The following is an 18777-nucleotide window of genomic DNA, read 5'->3' as shown; positions in this document are numbered from 1 at the left end:
TCTCACCTACATCGTCCACAAGGGACGACTCGGGAACTCAACTCCTACCTCGGGCAGCTCACCTTTCCCCCTATGCCCAGGGGAAAGGTATCAAGCCATTTGACAGCTGATGCAGGCTGTCAAAACGGCTTTTACGCAGAAACAGGCGGGAGCAGCAAACAGCTGCGTCCAGCGAAGGCGCCTGCCACCGGAAGTCTCTTTGTAATCTTAAGCTCTTTGTAATCTTAAGCTTTCAAGAAAATATATCAAAACAAATATTGTGGCAAAGTTTGGGTGCAAAATGGGAGACAGGTTTTGTTTGGAACCTGAAACAAACTATTGAATTCTGAAGATTCTGCTGAACCTTTCTCATCAGACACAGTTGGCAGAAATAAAATTACTTGTTTGTTCTAGGTTTGAGATGAAACAGGATGCTGATGTGGCAAACATGACAAAGTTTACATGTATCATTCCTATTATTTTCTCAGCAACTCCTGGTATGGAAAATCCCCTTCCCCTTCCCTCCAGTTATCTGCAGGGCAGCACAGATGGGCAACCACTTCAATCATGCTACTGTAGGTGAAGCAGCTGGTTGTCCCTCATATCCAAGAGGTTGAAGACTCTATGATTGAAAAGCATTATAGATAACCCTATTGTTTAGGGGTGTTTTGTAATCTCAGCCAATTCAGTTGCAGTTGAGGGCTCACTGTATTGTGCCAAACTAGAAAATGGAGTACTTCACTAAGTTAAGAATGTTGTACACCTTCCTTCTCACACATTTCTTTCTCTGCTTTTTCCCCCATTTCCTCTCCAGTTCCCTTCTCCCTCTACTTGGCTCAACCTATTGTAACTCATTGGTTCCAGTTACTGTCATTTAACTTATTTTGATGCAATAAAAACTCTTTTGCCAGAAAATTAAAGCCAGACTAGCATCTATGGGAATTTGAGAGCCAAATGTCTGTACTCCCACTAAGCTCATTGGGCACCAACTGCTACTGTTGACTTCTTTCTCTTTAAATTTGCCAGTTGCTACTGCCACTATGAAAATTTTTCTCCTCTGGTTGTTTATCTCCCCTCTACCTTCTCTATCACACATTTTCCTACATGAAGGTTGCAAACAAGCAGCTCATGCTACATCCTCCTAAGCTGGCAGACAGCACCCTTTAAAAAAACATGTTCAGCTGCTGAGAGAGATAAACTAGAAAAATATTGCATACTGAAAAAGTGTAGCTTCCCTCCTTCAAAACACAGTGGTCTTAGGCTTCTGGTTCCTCAACTGCTCACAATGCAAAATTACAGACTCAGTCACAACTCAGTACTTTTGCTTTGTTTTCTCCCCAGCCTTTCTTTTCCTTTCAATGAAGAGTTTGGGAGGAATACATTATATCCACGTTCGGAGATCTGGTGGCTGAGTTCACATATCATACAAAGCCTCAAACAAGGCAATACATTGACTCAGCAGACAGAATGAACCCATCTTTTGTCTACATCTTTGTGTCATCTTATATTTGGATCATTAAACAAAGCTTTGCAGATCTTGCACTCAGAGTCCACTTTGGTGGAAACATCTGTCCAAAGCTATTAGAATCTGAAATGGAAACATACCTCTATTATCTCTCTAGTCAGTAAAATGCTTTGAAAACACAAAGCTTCTTTTTTATATATAGATCTCATTCTTTGATGACGTGTTTTGAATTTCCTCTCCCCTCCTCTCGGTTTTTAGTGGAAGGTGGGGATGAAGCAGCAGTGATTCTTAAATGTCAGAACTAAGTAACTGCACTGTATTTTCAAAATAGGCCCACTGCCCATCGGCTTGAATATTAATGTTTATTCATGATCATTCTCCCACATAAATAAATACATATCAGAGTTGTTTTCCATTTGTATTCCAAAAAAAGCTTTTTCTTTCACCATATCATCTTCCTTTCACCCTATAGTTGCAAAGCCCCTTTTCATCTTGCTGGGCACCTGTTACCTATCTCTCTTTCATTCTCTCCCCCCCCCCATCTTTTTTTTTCAAATGCCAGATTGTCTGTTTTTTTGGGGAAAAGTACTTCACAAGACTTCACAAGCTTTACATCCCATGCTGCAGCTCTGCTTACCTGCTGTTGGTGTGTTCCTTGTGTTCAGGCCAAAACCTTTCTTTCCAAATCTAACTTCAGTGAGACAGACTATTTGTTTTGCCACAATGACCTTCCCTTCTTTTCTTGTGCAACCCTGCCTGTCTCCAGCCTGTCTCCTCACCCACATGGTATAAATTGCTTTTGAACCTATCTAGATAGGAAAGGCTTTTGTAGTCTGATGAATTCTTTAACATCTGCCAGATCATCAGGCTGTTTGATGCTACCAGCATACAGGAAAATCTCTTTCATCTCTCAGTGATAAGGATTTATAAATGACCTACATGGGCTGATGGCTAGCTGCCATCATTTGCTTCCCTGTTTTCTTGAGGATGCTCACCTTTCTAATCAATGTTGCTCCTTAGGATCTAACAGCATAGAAGATGGTTTGCTTTCCTTGAAGACTATTCTTCAATAGCCCTTTATTGAAAAATATAACCTTTCTTAGAGATTGTTGAGAATATTTGTAGCTCAGGTTGTAGGTTTTGGCAGGGGTACATTCTCCAAGCTTGCTGTCCAGGAGCTAAACTTCTGGGAACAAACAGCTAGCTCGGAGAATGGAGCTGCAAACACCTGGACAGCCAACAGACAAAGAATAAAAGATTCCTGTGTTTCTTTGATACCATGTAGTGGTCAAAACAAAAATGATTTTCAAAAGGCAACTGGTCATTGTTTTTCCTTGAAGACATTTTGCTTCTCATCCAAAATATTTTTTTCAGTTCTGATTGTCAGAATGGAAGAAGCTTCTTGAATGAGAAGTGGAATGTCTTCAAGGAAAAAGAAAGTCCAGTTGCCTTTTGAAAAAGCACCTTTGGGATAACCATGACCTGGATAACTGAGAATCTCCATAGACATCTTGTGGTCATTTAAATTTTGCAGCCCAGATATGGTAGTCCTATTTCTCTCAGTGACAACTTTGGTGCAGCACACTATAGTGATTGTCAGGCTCCAAAAACCAAGGCGACCTGCTGAGGTTCTTCTAAGCAATGTCCCTTATTGTTCTTCTTCTATAGACATAATTCTTGCCAAACTAAAGCAGACTACTTACCATTAGACATATACTCTGTGAACTACTAGAGAAGAGTTGTTTTGACTCTTTCTTTCAGACAAACTATCTAAACTTCATTGTCTTTTGCTCCTCTGGAATAGGCTACCTCCCTTCTGGGAATTGAGACTACATTCCACAATCACCTTATACTAGAATATAGCAGGGATTTTCTCTAGGCCTTTCTCCTGTCTTCCTTCAACTCTCTCCAGCTTTGCTATTAAGCAGTCCTATTATTGACCACACCAGTAACCTTATTCCCATAATTCATTTCTTATACCAGCATCCCTTTATTCCAGGATACAACACCAGAGTTTCTCACAATTTCAAAATTCCAGTGGCAATGTTTTATATTCCAGATCACATGAAATTTGGTGTGGGGTTGAGGGCCACCTATAACATATTATGTAAGTATTTTCTTCTGGTTTTGAGAAGTTTCACTGTTTAATTACAGAGGTCTGGAAGTTGCAAGTGGCCTTGAGACTCCAGGCTATCCACTCCATATTTAAAGCCACCTACTGTACATCCTTACACTTTTATCTCTGCCTTCATTTGTAAGATGAGTACAGATGAGGATAATCTTCATTCTTCCAGTTCTTCTCACCTTTAACTGTCCAGTGGTTTTCCACTTAATCAAGTCTTTCTCCAACTTCCAGAGAAGTCTCATATAATTACATGATTTCTCTTTAAGTTATCCCATCCTTCTTAATCTGTCTATTTATACAGTTGCTATGTTTGCATTTAATTAACACCCGAACTTGGAATCTATGATTGACAGTGGATGTTTATTTCTGCTGTTATCTCCTAGTAGATCATTATTATTGACACAGATTTAATTGATTCCATTTCCTTCAAAGTCCTCAGATATGTGCATAATATATATACTCATGACTTCAGAATCCCAGACCTTGTAAACAAATACTAATTCACCCTTTTGACCAATAGTGATTCAGTGGACATCCTAATAGGTAAATTGCCTCCATCAAAGGAGCCTTAAAATTTTATCTGCAGGTCTTTTCTCCCACCCCATTTTACACTTTTGTTTTCATTTTTGCTTAGAAATAATCTATGGAATAAATATGGTTAACATTTGTCACCATGTTTATATGTATTTATATATTTTAATATATCTATTTGATCTCTCAATGGGATGGAAGGTAGAGCATGGCACCTCTATAGATCTGTAGATTTGTTGAATTTTTAAGCACAGCTGTAGATGCACATGGAACTTTGGGGGAGTATGGGGTCCTTGGTACTCTCTGATCTTAGTTGTTTTCTTGCAAATGTTTCACTACCCAACTAGGTAACTTCATCAGTGATAGAAAGAAGTGGAATTTGTCCTCTTTTAATATATTAGTGGCTTGCTCGGTTAATGGAGTATTCTTGATGGTTCCTTGATTTGGCTGTTGTTTACTTGAGTTGGTAGCTCCTTGATTGGGGTATTGTTTACTGCTTATTGTTAATGCCTGCTTATCTGATTGTTGATTGCAGGTCCAGAGGTGTTAGCTTTTGGATAGTCTCTTTTGAATGGTATGTAGATGTTGTTTATCTCTATATACTTGTTGATGGCTGATATGTCTGAATGCTGGGTTTCCAGTCATTCTCTAACATTATTGGACTTAGCTTTTGGGGATATTACAGAAAACACTAGACATGACTAAAGACAAAAGTGCTCTTATGTTCTTTCCCAGCTGGCCACCATACACACGCACACACACACACACACACACACTAATATATATTGCTATGGCACTGCCTAGGACAGTGGCTGTTTCAATGAGCTGTGCATCTTAGGTTGCTCTGAATGGTTGCTCAAAAGAGCTGCAGGTGAAGACTTAGCTCCACTTCACTGCCTGTCACAGCCCACTGCTCAAAGCAATTGCTTCATTACCCATAGTGTTAGGAGCTGCTCTAACACATTGGCAAACATTTAAAAAATGTACAATTGCAATGGACTGCTAAACACTCATTCATACATGATGCAAGTCTTCTACATTTAACTGCCAATTAAATAGCATTTTCCCACCCACTCATCCCCAAAACAAACATCGTTTTCCTGTTTTCCTGATAGAAATAATCTTTCACATAGCTCTTAACAGGCTAAAGCAAGTCCATAAGAAAGGGTTCCTTATGTTCTTTCTCTCTCTTTTTATATGTGCAATTTCTTTCTGCCAGTTTCTAGAACAAGTCTTTAGAAGTGGATAAGAGCTTACAAGGATGCTTCTAATGAACACATTCAACCATTAAATAAAATAAAGAAGGAGGGAGAGGGTGGTTTTTTTTTTAGCACTTCCCTTTGTAGTTATAAACACATTTGTTTTTGTCTGTTTACAGCTGCAGCTAACAATAACAAAGGAAATGATAGCATGGATTACATTTACAATTTATATCTGGAATCCTACTGGCAATGTTGTATCTTCCCTTCCCTCCCTTTTTCTTCCTATTCTTATTTGTATAAGAACTATGCAGACGTTTTATTATTCTGTATTGTGGAGATCAGCAATTCTGAAGCCACATCAATCCTGTTACTACATATCCTAATAAATAGAAATAGGTAGATAAGTATGGATGTGGATGATGTTGACATAGAGATCTAATTATGTACCTGTGTCTGAATGGCAAGGGATGGGTCCCTTCCATATCACCTTCAGTTTCAATCTCAGAAACAGTATCAGGTCAACCAATATTCATCTTCACCCCATCCCCTCAGTGAATAAGAAAAAAAGAAGTAAGATGTCAGGTGGTATCTACTCAGCCTTCAGCTGCCACAGGTTTTACAGTAACAGAACATTTCTCACGATTAGCCCATACAAGAGAAATTACATCACTGGTCCTCATCCACATCCTTCCCTCATGTTGTGTTGTGTCTGGTCATCTGGAAGAAAAATGGAGTGTTTAACCTGCAAAGCTATGAAGATACTACTTCTGCTGAAGGAGCCCTTAGATCAGGGGTTCCCAACCAAGGGTGCTCGCACCCCCTGGGGGTGCAAGACAATATTCCAGGGGGTGCGAAAACTTGGGTTTTCAAAATTATAGTGTATATGCATAATCCGTTGCCATTATTTCAAACTTTTGTAAGGGGTACGAGAATATATCAGAAGCGTTCTAGGGGTGCGGGGTATAGAAAAGGTTGGGAACCACTGCTTTAGGGTGTTAAAGCCCAGGAGTTGAGATGTTGAGTTGAGATGTAAAAAGCAATATTTCCATTCAGTGGGAAATAATCAGTCAAATGAGGCATGAATGTAGAGTCAAATGGAGATTATATAAATACCAGCTTACACCTGAAAAGGATGAGGGAAAGAGGAGGAAACTCATAACTATACCACCTTGATTTTCTTTGGTTTAAGAGGTGGGGAAAAATATTTCTGACAGGTTTTCAAAATTCTGTTAATATTCTGTGAAATAATAGAATTCTAGTAGTCCTTATAGAGATTGTTTAATTATGTAGTCTACCTGAAAAGATTGAGATGAAGTTATCCCATTTCAAAGCACTGCAAAAGAAAATGGTAACTTTGGAGAAGTCAGACCCAGAAATAAATAGGTTATGGTCTTAACCAATATAATTAACTAAGATTAATATTAATTAGGGTTAATATAAACTGAAATATAGCCATTGGATTTTCTAATGAACTGGTTAAAAGTATTCTCCAAACATTGCCACTTTATGATTGTCATGACTTCAATATTTTGATTGCAAAATGTATTAGTTTATGCTTTTTACCATTCTACTGCCTTCTCAATGGTATTGTGGTTAATTATGCAGATTAAAGAGTTTATAGTAGCACATAGAAAGTGCCATTATCTGTTTTATTATAACTGATTTCTTTTGGTCTGTATTACACTTGCTTTATTGGAGATAATAATGTACAACTTGAGGCTGGTGGTAGATAATAATATGTGAGATGTACAATTATATGGATCTAAATTGCAAAAATCACATAGCCACTTTTATGAGTCTTGGTTTGAATATGCTGTGGCAGTGTGGCAATGCATAGGAATAAACTATCAGCAAAAGCAAGGCAAATTTTAAATGTCCTTAGTGTAGCACATTCCTATTACTTCTGAACATAGTTTTGCTGTTATTATTAATTTATTCACTAAAATATTTAGAACCACTTTCTCATTAAAGAAAATGATCCGGATGGCTAGCAAAATCAAATTGGAATCATAACAAGTAGATTATTATTAAGAATTAACAAAAATTACTATAAAAACACAACATACATTAGTGACTTTATAAATTAACATCAGCTTTCTTTACTCTGCTGCTTTCCAGATGTGTTGGGAAGAGACTTTTCATAATAATGGGAATTACAATCTTGACACAGTTGGATGATATCTGAATACAGATTTAAAGAAGAACTGGGTACAAATGGCCTTTCAAAATTGTCTGCAATTTGAATATTTTCTCCCAAAATGTCTAGGGGAGAGAGATATTTTCAAAGAATTTCTGAAGAATATGTCTGTCTTTTAACGATCACAGGAAATTCAATACTAAAAAAAGGGTCTTGGACTTTCTGATGTCTTCCCTTATGATAGAATGGAAGCACAAGAAGTCAGAATGCTGAAAATCGATGGAGAGAAGACTGGACAACAAAATCTGAACATTCACACACTGCCTTTGAGTGCCTCATCACTAAATAATTGCAACAATATTATATGGTGCAGAGGTTAGAATGCAGTAGTATTGCAGGCTACTTCTGCTGGCGGCTGGCTGCCAGCAGTTCGATTCTCACTGGTTCAAGGTTGACTCAGCCTTCCATCCTTCTGAGGTTGGTACAATGAGGACCCAGATTGCTGGGGGCCATATGCTGGCTCTGTAAAACTGCTTAGAGAGGGCTGTAAAGCACTATGAAGCTGTATATAAATCTAAGTGCTATTGTTATTGCTATTGTTCACCCAACATGCCATTCTCCTTGGAAGAAAAATAAATAAATCAAATTCTTCTTCACCAAACTGAGTAAAAAAAAATTGACTTAATCATGATCCATGTGAAGTAGCAGGATTTAGTGTAAGAGTAAATTAATTGCAATATTGTAGAGAAGCATGCACTCTGTCCAAGGATATTTATATTCTTTATATATATTTACAAAGAAGCACCTGATCACCTCTTTAAATTAAAAAAAGGCTGCTTCCAGACCTAGTAAATATGAAAAAACTGGCATAAAATATCTCTATGCCAAGTTCAGACACTTTGAATTTTCAATATTTGTGCATAAATATGACCTAAAAGGTGATCTGTTCTCCACAAGTCCTAAAACTAGATAAAGAGAACCTAATTAAGCAAATGAGTGAAAATATTATACTTGTTCATTTATTTATTGTGGGAAATGATCCAAAACTAAATATTTGTGTGTGATAAAAATATGTGAACCTTCCTGCTCATTTAAAAATAAAATTAGAGTCAGGTGTTTGAATCAATGGGATGATAATCAGGTGGGAGCGTGGGTTGACCTGCCATATAAAGAACAGAATTCTGGGTATTCATTATTAGAGGCTGATCTTTGTAACATAAATATATGGAAATGTGTCCTGGCTTGAACAAAGGAGGATATTCTGAGGGATTTTCCAAAAATATTTGTTGATGCTCACCTGGCTGGAAAAGTTTACACAACTTTTTCCAAAGAGTTTGGATTCTAGCAATACACTGTCAGGCAGATTGTGTACAAATGAAGGCAATTCAACACCATTGTTATCCTACTCAGGAATGGATTTGACCAACCAAGATCACACCAAGAATAAGGTTTGCAATACTCTGGGAGATCTCTAAGAACCCCAGGGTAACATATAAAGGATGAAAGACCACTATTGCATTAACAAACACCAGTGTTCATAAGACCACTTCCAGAAAAATACTGAACAATAATATTGTGTGTGGCAAGGTTACAAGGGCAAAAATAGCATTTCTGCCCATCTACAGTTTATGAAAGATCATGTGGATAAGCCAGAAAGCTATTGGAAGAATGTTCTGTGGATAGATGAGTCCAAAATTGAACTTTTTGGCTTGAGTTGAAAGTGTCATATTTAATGAAAGGCAAACACTGCATTCTAGCATAAAAATCTTATCCTAGCTGTAAAACATGGTGGTGGAAGTATTATGGTTTGGGTCTGCTTTGCTGCCTCTGGACCAGGAGAGCTTGCTATCATTTTTGGAACTATGAATTCTGAATGGTACCAGCAAATTCTACAAGAAAATACCTGATATCTGAATTGAAGCTTAAGGGAAAGTGAATTATGGAACATGGCAATGACCTAAAACAAGTTGCATGACCCAAAAAATGGTTAGGGGTTGTTGTGGGGAAAATAGGAGGAGGAATCCTATTGTCCCCTTGAGGTATTTATAAAAAAATAATAAAGGTATGATAAGTAAATTAATGTTTTGAAATAGTCTGACCTAATCATATAGAAATGTTGTGAGATGACCCGAGATGAGTAGTTCATGTGAGGAAGCCCACCACCATCCTTGAGTTGCAGCTGTTTTTTATAATGATGGATGTCAAACTCGATCGCATCATGTGACGTATCGTGACATATTGTAATGTTTTTTGCCTTTGCAGAGCTGGGGTGGGCCTGGCCTGTGCGTGATGCATCCAGTTCATGGGCCACCAGTTTGACCCCCTCTGTTTATAATGGTCTAAACCAGGGGTCCTAAACCCCCGGTCCATGGACTGGTACCGGGCCACGGCATGCCAGCAACAGGTCAACACAAACAAGCAAAGCCCCATCCGCAAGATGCAGGCAGCACACAAAACCATGCCCCCTCCTGTCTGCAGAAAAATCTCTCTCCACGGAACTGGTCCCTGGTGCCCAAAAGGTTGGGGACCTCTAGTCTAAACTCCGTCCAAGCTGACATGCAAAGCTGAGCAACAATTAATGCAGTTATTACTATCCAAGGTGGGGGGGGGCACACAAATTATTGATACTTTTTCCACAAACAAATATGTAGCTCTCAATTATTTTCCTCAATAAATAAATGAATAAGTATAATGGTTTTGACTCATGTGGGAAGTCAGCCCCCCAGAGAAGGAAATATTAAAAGGGCAGAAAAATATATTTCCTCAAAAGGATTTTAAAAGCAGAAACCAATCCTGCCCCCAAGTGTCTCTGTCCCAAGCAGAAGCCAGCTCTATACAAATGCAGATGTAAACCATCAGAAAGGCCCCAGCTAGGAGAAGACAAAGACACTTAAAATCTGCATACCCTACCCAAACTCTAAGAGTCATTAGTTCCAGCACCAGAGAAGCAGGATATAACCCTTGGGACATAATAGGATTAACCCACCACCAGAAAGGCACACCCAGACTCAGAATACGCGACACAGGAAATACAAAGCCTGAAACAGGAACAGGAAACTACTTCAAAGAAAAGGCTTGAGAGGGTATAAAAACCTACTACCCACATGTGCTCAGTCCTTTTCCCCCCCTCTTTCCTGCCAGAAACATCTTACTGTTTGGCTCTTCAACAAACTGCAACCTTCTTTCTAAAGCAGTCGCCATGTTGTTTATCCCCAGCTTGGATGAATCATGATGAAGACTTTTCCTTCAACACTCATTTGTTTAACAAGATTCTCTTTATCTAGTTTTAGGACTAGTGTGAAAAAACAAAACAGATCATGTTTTAGGTCATGTTTATGCAGAAATCCTGACAATTCAAAAGAGTTCACAAACTTTTAAGCCCTGTTAAGTATCTTCCCTCCCCACCTCCTTTCTCCCCATCTCTGTCTGTCATCTACATCTGAATGAAAGACAGAATGAATTGTAACTGAAGTGTTTATAATCTGTGAACATCTAATTTAAACTGTATCTCGTACATGCTTCTCCCTCTTTACAATAAATAAAATGCCTTCAATTAGATCAGTAGTTATTTCCTTCAGAGATACAAAATATAGAGGTAATTAAAAGAGAGGAAGGAGGTGTATACAACTCATTCCCTCTGTGCTGTTAAAAGACCACAATTAAACAAAGTTGATGGAAACTGCTAGAAAGATAGATTATCTTCCTGCATCATATTTCTATTTATTTATTTAAAAAAAAATTCAATAGAACTGGTGAGAACAAGACTGTGCATTTAATGGACTAAATTAGAGACTAATCAGCACTACAGAAGTAATTGCCTCTCATTTTCCTCTGTGAATTTAACTCTATAAAAGAGTTTCAGCACCCATTTGGGGGGAAGACTGATAGGCTTGTCAGGTCTAAGTGAAATTATTCCAGGGATTCCAGACTTTTTTTTAACAAAGGAACAAATCTGGAATTTTGAGAACATCCCATCAGCACTGGGAACATCAATAGAAAAATAAGAAAAAGATTTCTCAGAGGCTCACAACATGGTGTCACAACCATATGACTGAAACTCAATCACTTTTTCATGTATTGTACAGTTGTAGCCACCATATTATTATTTTTTTATATCTGCTGTCTAGGAAACAGCTATTTTAATTAACCTGTTCTCTATCACTGCAGAGTTATGGAGTGATCATTTTAAATTACAGGAAGGAAAATGCCAGTAAAATGATAAGGAAAACTTTCCAACTAGAAGAATAGTTCAACAGTAGAATGGGCAAAATGCTATTAACCTTAAATTGGATTTGAGCAGGGAGAATTGATAGTAACCCATCAGGCATGTTTTTTTTTATTCTTGTATTGGGCAAGGGTTGGACTTGATGAACCTTACAAATCTACATGCTTATGATGATACTCCTCTTATATTTGAAATTCCAAGCATGGAGGGCATTATGATATCCTTGACTAGTCTTTTAATCTTGCCATGCTTTCCCAGAATGCCTAGTTTTGAGATATAATTAAATTTCGATGAAAATAAGCACAGAGCTTGTCACTAATGGAATCTTGTCTAAACTGTTCTGATCATGCATGTTCAATAATTCAATTCAGGGTAGCATAGTTACATTTATACTTTGGTCTTTCAAGTAAACATATACATGGGAGAAAAACCACAGCACACATCTTGTTTTTTCTCCATATTTATAGTTTTTGCTCTGAAGATGGCTGTAGATCAGGGGTGTCAAACTGCCGGCCTACAGGCCGGATGCATCATAGCGAAACCGCACCCACCCCATTGCTGGCAATGACAAAAAAGTTGTGATACGTTGCGACACATCACGTGTCATTGCGAGTTTGACACCCCTGCTATACACTCTCTCCCCCCAAACCTTCATACACAGAGCTCTATCACTGAAGAACAATGTGGGTCAAAGATCTTGCTATACATAATTTCTAAGCAGTTTCAGATGTAAAGATGAATTTCCCACAGAAGAACTGAAACACATGGAACAACTGCGTCTTGCTCTTTGGATTGTGCAGATGTCCAAAATATGGCCTTTTGGGGAACTAGGAGCTCCCAGGTTACCTGAAAAAACCATCTCATTCCAATGAAATTAGCCTATCTCACTTGTGCCGACAGAAATGACATGCTATGGACCCCATCAGTCAAAGAATTCTGATTGGTGGGATCCAAGAGAAGAGCCTTTACTACAACATTGTACCCCTTGAGGTGAGATCCACCACCCCACTCCTGACCTTTTGGAAGGGCCTTAAAACCCATCTCTGACAATTGGCCTGGGGACCAGATGGGAGTGCAGCATTCTTGACATAGTTAGTGGATCCCACCTCTACCCTGTTGTATATTATCCCCTATCTTGGCTAATTCTCTGTTAATTCTAAGGTTATATTTTTATTTTATTTTTATAATATTGTTTTATCATGTTGTAAGCCACCCAGAGTCACATGACAGCAAGATGGGCAGCATATAAATGTAATAAAATAAATAAATACAGAGAATTAAGTGACATAGAAAAAATAATGTTCTTGGTTGAAATAAATCAGATTTTGTTACTTACTCTCTTCTGCAGGAAATCCAAGTGAAAATATATCCATCATACTTAAAACAGTTACAGCTTGATAAACTGTGAATTCTCACTTTTTCTTGGACTTTGTTTTTATATCCACTTGGACAGACTATGGGGTATACTGATTCCTCCACTTCAAGTCCCCCAATCTAGGGCAGGAGTCTCTGCCCCAGAGAGATCATGGTGTAATTAACTTGCAAAAGACTTTAATTCAGATATGAAACTGCCATCCTTTTCTCCTCCAAGAACATCTTTGCTCAGGAGAACAATAATTAATATATTCATCAGGAAATGTTTAATGTTAGGCTTTCCATTTCTGAAGACAGGTTTGAAGGATAGAAATGCAACCAAGAAGTTATATTAAAAACAAATCCCAAAGGATCTCGATGTTTGGCAGCACAGATGCTGTCAAACTGGAGTTCTAGTTTTGATGAAACGTTCTTCAGAATTCACAGAGACCTGATGTCCTTTCTCTTTGTGGCACTCAATGACTTTTCTCTGATTCCCTGAGCTGTACTTTAATTATACAGACACTGACAGCTAATTGGCAGTATGCTCTGGATGGACAAAAGAAAGTATTGCTTCACATAGCACCTAATTAACTCATGAAATTAACCCCCCAAGATGAGCTGAGGGCCATCAGTTTAGTTGACTTAAAAAAAAAGCTTAAGGAAAAATGGGTTATTCACAGTTATTTTCCATGACTACATGCAATCTTTAGGTGGCCAACTGGTTTCTGGATCCACATCAATTACTGGGGACAAGTAGATGATGGTTTTGCCATTAGTTTGGCATTTGCAGAAGTTTCTCTCTTGTAAAGAGGATTTGAAGATAAAGATCTAATCTACCTGGGCATTCTGTTATGGTATGCTGATGACTGCCTCACTAGCATACTACATGATGTAAGCCCCAACCCATCTGCACAATCATTTGCCCCCAATAGTTCAAACTAGTTTTATGATGCTTTGTTTGGGTGACTATGTGACACTGTGTAAATGCCCTTTAATTATCCACATTATAATATTTATGAATGGAAAGTCTGGCTGTGCAGATAGGCAGAATGATTGGGGATACATCATGAACTATCCATCTTTCTACTTGTGAGTGGCAATTTATTTCATTTAATATTGAGGAGGAACTTCTGAAAAGGTGTTCCCTTATTTTTGTAAAGGGCCCCGAGTAACCATGTCTGTGTTGGGCAGTCATATAAATGTTTTATATAAATAATTTAAATGGAGGTCAAATAAACATATCAAAGTTGACACCAGCCAGTATAGAAAAACTCAAGAAATAGTGAAAGATAGGAAGATGTGGAGAGACCTGGCCCATAGAATTGTCAAGAGTCAGACTCAACTGAATGGATATCATCATCATCATCATCATCATCATCATCATCATCATCATCATCCATCTAAATAAATAAATGGAGAAGGGGAAAAGACAAGGGGGAAAAGCATCTTAATTCAATGAGGCAAAGACAAGTTTAATGTTTAAAAGAAGAGTTGCTGGTAGCCAAGTACTCTGTCCCAAGCTGTCCTAGAGGAAGGCTCTTATAAGTAAAATCAAATCAAATTCATTCATTTTTTAAAGGCCATTTTCTACTATTTATATATAAAGCCAAGAAATAAGAAACAGTCAGACAATTAATTCTACAGGTTCACTGATTACTCTTCATATTCCATCTTTCATCAAAACCTTTCAAAAATCCTCTGCTTCTACTGCACTTAAAAAGTACTGTGTGTTTCCCCAAAAGTAAGATCTACCCCGAAAATAAGCCCTAGCTTGATTTTGGGAGGTGAGCCTAATTTAAGCCCTACCCCAAAAATAAGCCCTAATTTTTGGGTGAGGCACAAGCCTAAAAATCAAGCTAGGGTGGGAGGGTGGAGCTTACCATTGCAGTCAGGCCTCCCATGGATTTTCTTTTATATAAATATTTTATTGGTTTTTAACTATAACAATCTCCAGTGCCTGGTGTACAGTGTGTTGTCTTGGTTTATATTTTAACAAGAAAAAAGGGCAATAATTAATTAACAATCAATAATAATTAAATTTGATAATTCTATAAGTAATATATTAATTAATGATATATCTTTTTGATCTTCCCTTCTCCCATTTGTATTCTCCTTCTTCAACCTTAGCCAAAATATCATTCTTAATATTTTCAATATATAAATGATTAGATACAAGCATTTTTTATATTTATACAAATAATAATAATCTCTCTATATAACATTTTTTTCAGCTTATATTATTCTCATAACCATCATCTCATTAGTTCAGCATGCATCCTATTTTTATAATTTTTGTTTGCTTAAATTCCCTTATATTCAATCTAATTCTTATCAGTCATAATTTCTTCATATTAGTCATCTAACTGTCCAAATCTTCCCATTTAGGAACATCATCCCAATATTTTATGTCATGCATTATAAAAATACTATACCTTTTATCTATCTTATAGCATCTAGATATAATATCTTTTTAATCCGTTTATATTTCACTTATATTAATAAAAGTTACATCAACCTGCTATTTTAACATTTCATATATTATAGAACATGCTATATTACTTAAATCTCTTATCCTTCTTGTTATAAGGCCCCTTTATGTTAAAAATCTCTGTTCTTTTAGCCATATTCAAACAAATGTTTATTCATGTAATAGTCCATCTGGTAGGGCAAGTCAAATCTCTTGTATCTGTCTCTGGTCTTCTTCTTTCGCCGAGCAATTTTCCAAGCTGATGTAATCTGCTTATCCAGCAATTCCTGTATTTCTACAAAAGTTGTTTGGAATATAAAAGATGAAGTAAGTAAAATGAATACTTTCTGTCTCACAAACTGTGATGGTTCTCCTGATAATTCTATAGTCCATTCCATTTTTCTTGTTGTATCAGAACCTTGCAGATTTTTTTTTCCTGTTTGTGTCAAACTGTAATTCTTTTCCTCCCATGGATTGACACTTGCCTCATCGGAAGGAACAGCTTCATTCTGCAGCTGAGAAGGGAGCTCAGCCTGCATTTCACAGTCAGAGGCCTTTCTAGAAGGCCTCTGTAGCTGAGAACCAAGATATGGATTGAATCCATAGCTCGGTTCTCAGCTGCAGATGAAGCTGCTCCTTCAGCCACAGAAGAAGTGGGCTGGCTGGGCAAGGCTGTCAGGGCTGCTGCTGCGAGGTGAGTGGAAAAAGACCCCCACACCCAAAAATAAGATCTGGTGCCTCTTTTGGAGGATAAATAAATAAGAAAAAAGAAAGAAAGAAAGAAAGAAAGAAAGAAAGAAAGAAAGAAAGAAAGAAAGAAAGAAAGAAAGAAAGAAAGAAAGAAAGAAGAAAGGAAGGAAGGAAGGAAGGAAGGAAGAAAGAAAGAAAGAAAGAAAGAAAGAAAGAAAGAAAGAAAGAAAGAAAGAAAGAAAGAAAGAAAGAAAGAAAGAAAGAAAGAAAGAAAGAAAGAAACAGGTCTTATTTTCCGGGAAACACAGTAAGTGTGGACAAGGCGTAAACATAGAGGATACTGAGCTGCCTTGATTGTGATAAGACTCCTTTCCTCCACATCAATTCCATCTGAATTAAATATCCCCAGAGGTTACACAAAAAAAGTAAAAACTTGCTTGGGTTTTGCTCACCATCTGGTGACAACACAGAAAGACCCCCCCCCTTTTTTTGGTGGCAACAATATGTTAGTACCGTTTTTTTTTTCCCCTGTAATTCTTCTTTCCTTTACTTCGCAAATTAGCATCTGGCCACAATATTAAAGCCAGGTCTCCTATGAACACAAGCAAAAAAAGTGATCCCATATCAATTGTGCCATCAAAACAAGAGAAAAATTTAAATCATCCATTCCACTCAAAGGAGAATGTGTTCTAGTTTGTTGTATGGGTGGTCATAAGAAAGAAATAGAAGAATTTGAAATTTGATTTCACTATAAATAGGTCTTTTATCTGATTCATATCAGTTACTAGAATTCTTCTGTGTTAGTATGTTTGTCCTTAGAAGTCTATTCTTCCATTTTCTTGCCTAGCCAGTCTAGAAATGCCCGATACCTGGTATTTCCCAGTAGACTGTTCTGTATTTGTTACCCTACTAAAATTGGTTTGTTTGTTTGCCAGCAGCCAAAGTTGGCAAGCTTCTGTCACTCACAGAAAAACCTTAAAACAAAAGAAATATTCCAGTGTAGAAGCTGCCTGGATAGTCCTCATTGGTTCCATCCTTCAGATAAAGTCCTCTCTTCTTTCAACATAAAATGATATTGATGAATAAGGAATCTCAGCATGGAACCAGTGATTTTCCACTGTTGATACTAGGGAAGGTTTCATTAGAACACTCATAACAGGTGCACCACATACAGCTCCTCCTGGATACATAACTTATGTTTTTGAAGCAGATAGTAGTTGTGGCCAGTGTGCCAGTTGCACCTATTTCTGAATTGGGAGGGTCTACTTTAGTCACAAGTGCCTTATTAACATACTAATTAGACAGTTGTAATGTGCTCTACACGAGGCTGCCCTTCAAGAATATCTGGAAGCTGAATTTGGTCCAGAATGTGGCAGTATAGGAAGTAATGGGCACATTGTCATATGTCCACATAACACCCCTACTTTATAAACTGCACTGGCTTCCAACTGCTTTCTGGATGAAATTCAAGGTGCTGGTTCCATTCCATAGCAATGGAGGACCATCTGTCTGTAGTTATTTCTGACCCTCCTACATTCTCTCAGAAGATGGGCATGTTTCCTCTTTGATATAATGTCCTCTTATGGGATCAAGAAGGTGAATCTTTTATGTTGTAGTATCTGCCTTTGGGAACAATCACCTCCCCCCAGCCCCCAAGATAAGGTAGTCTTAATCCTATAAGATTTGAGGCAAAATTTAAAAACTTGGGGGGGGTTTGGGGGTGTTGGTCATAGTCATAGATGAGTTTACCTTCTGGAAAATGGACTATATAATCAGTGGACCTGGCTGCTTATTGTTTAATGTAGTTTATGGATTTCCTTTTTCTGTTGAGGGTTTATGTCAGTGATGGTGAACCTTTTAGAGACCGAGTGCCCCAAAACTGCCCCCCGTCCCTGCTCCACCTCCCACCCTGCCTGCTCCGCCCCTGCCCACCCTTTGCCCTGCCCACCCACAGGGCCACGTACCACCTCCATGGCCCGCCGCAGCAGATTGCCAAGGCAGCCCTGCAGCGCCATGGCAGCCACGCCCTCCGCCCACACCCCGCAGCATCATCTGCATGCTATGGGGCATGAGGGTGAGTCTTGTCCCTGCTGCCCGGCTATGTCCTTGGCTGCGCTGGTCTGTGCAGGCCGTGCCCAGAGGCGACTCTCCTCCAGGGGGGCTGCTGGTGAAGAGGGGGCCACAGGGGGAGGCGGGGCTGGGGCGACGGCACGTGTGCCCACAGAGAGGGCTCCGAGTGCCACCTCTGGCACCCGTGCCATAGGTTCGCCACCACTGGTTTATGTGGTTTATTTGCCTTATTGTTTTTTTTTTTTTTTTTCAATATAAATTTTATTGTTTTCATCACAAAGAAAAAACATCACAAATATAACACAATATAATATAAAACCCACATCCCCCACCCCACCCCCCGAGACTTCCCAAACCTAATCCCAGGATAATATTCAAATATAAGTAAACAATTAATAATATCTCTAACTCCACAAGGTATATAAATTTTACATAAATAAGTGAGATATATAAAAAGAAAAACCAATTAATTAAAAACCTAAATTATATTCCACTATTCTATGCTTCTTTTGAATATAAACAATCCATCT

This window comes from Protobothrops mucrosquamatus, unplaced genomic scaffold, assembly GCF_001527695.2.
Source record: "Protobothrops mucrosquamatus isolate PMUCROS unplaced genomic scaffold, P.Mucros_1.0 scaffold376, whole genome shotgun sequence".
In the NCBI taxonomy this organism is placed as follows: domain Eukaryota; kingdom Metazoa; phylum Chordata; class Lepidosauria; order Squamata; family Viperidae; genus Protobothrops; species Protobothrops mucrosquamatus.
Note: the sequence above shows the minus strand (reverse complement) of the source record.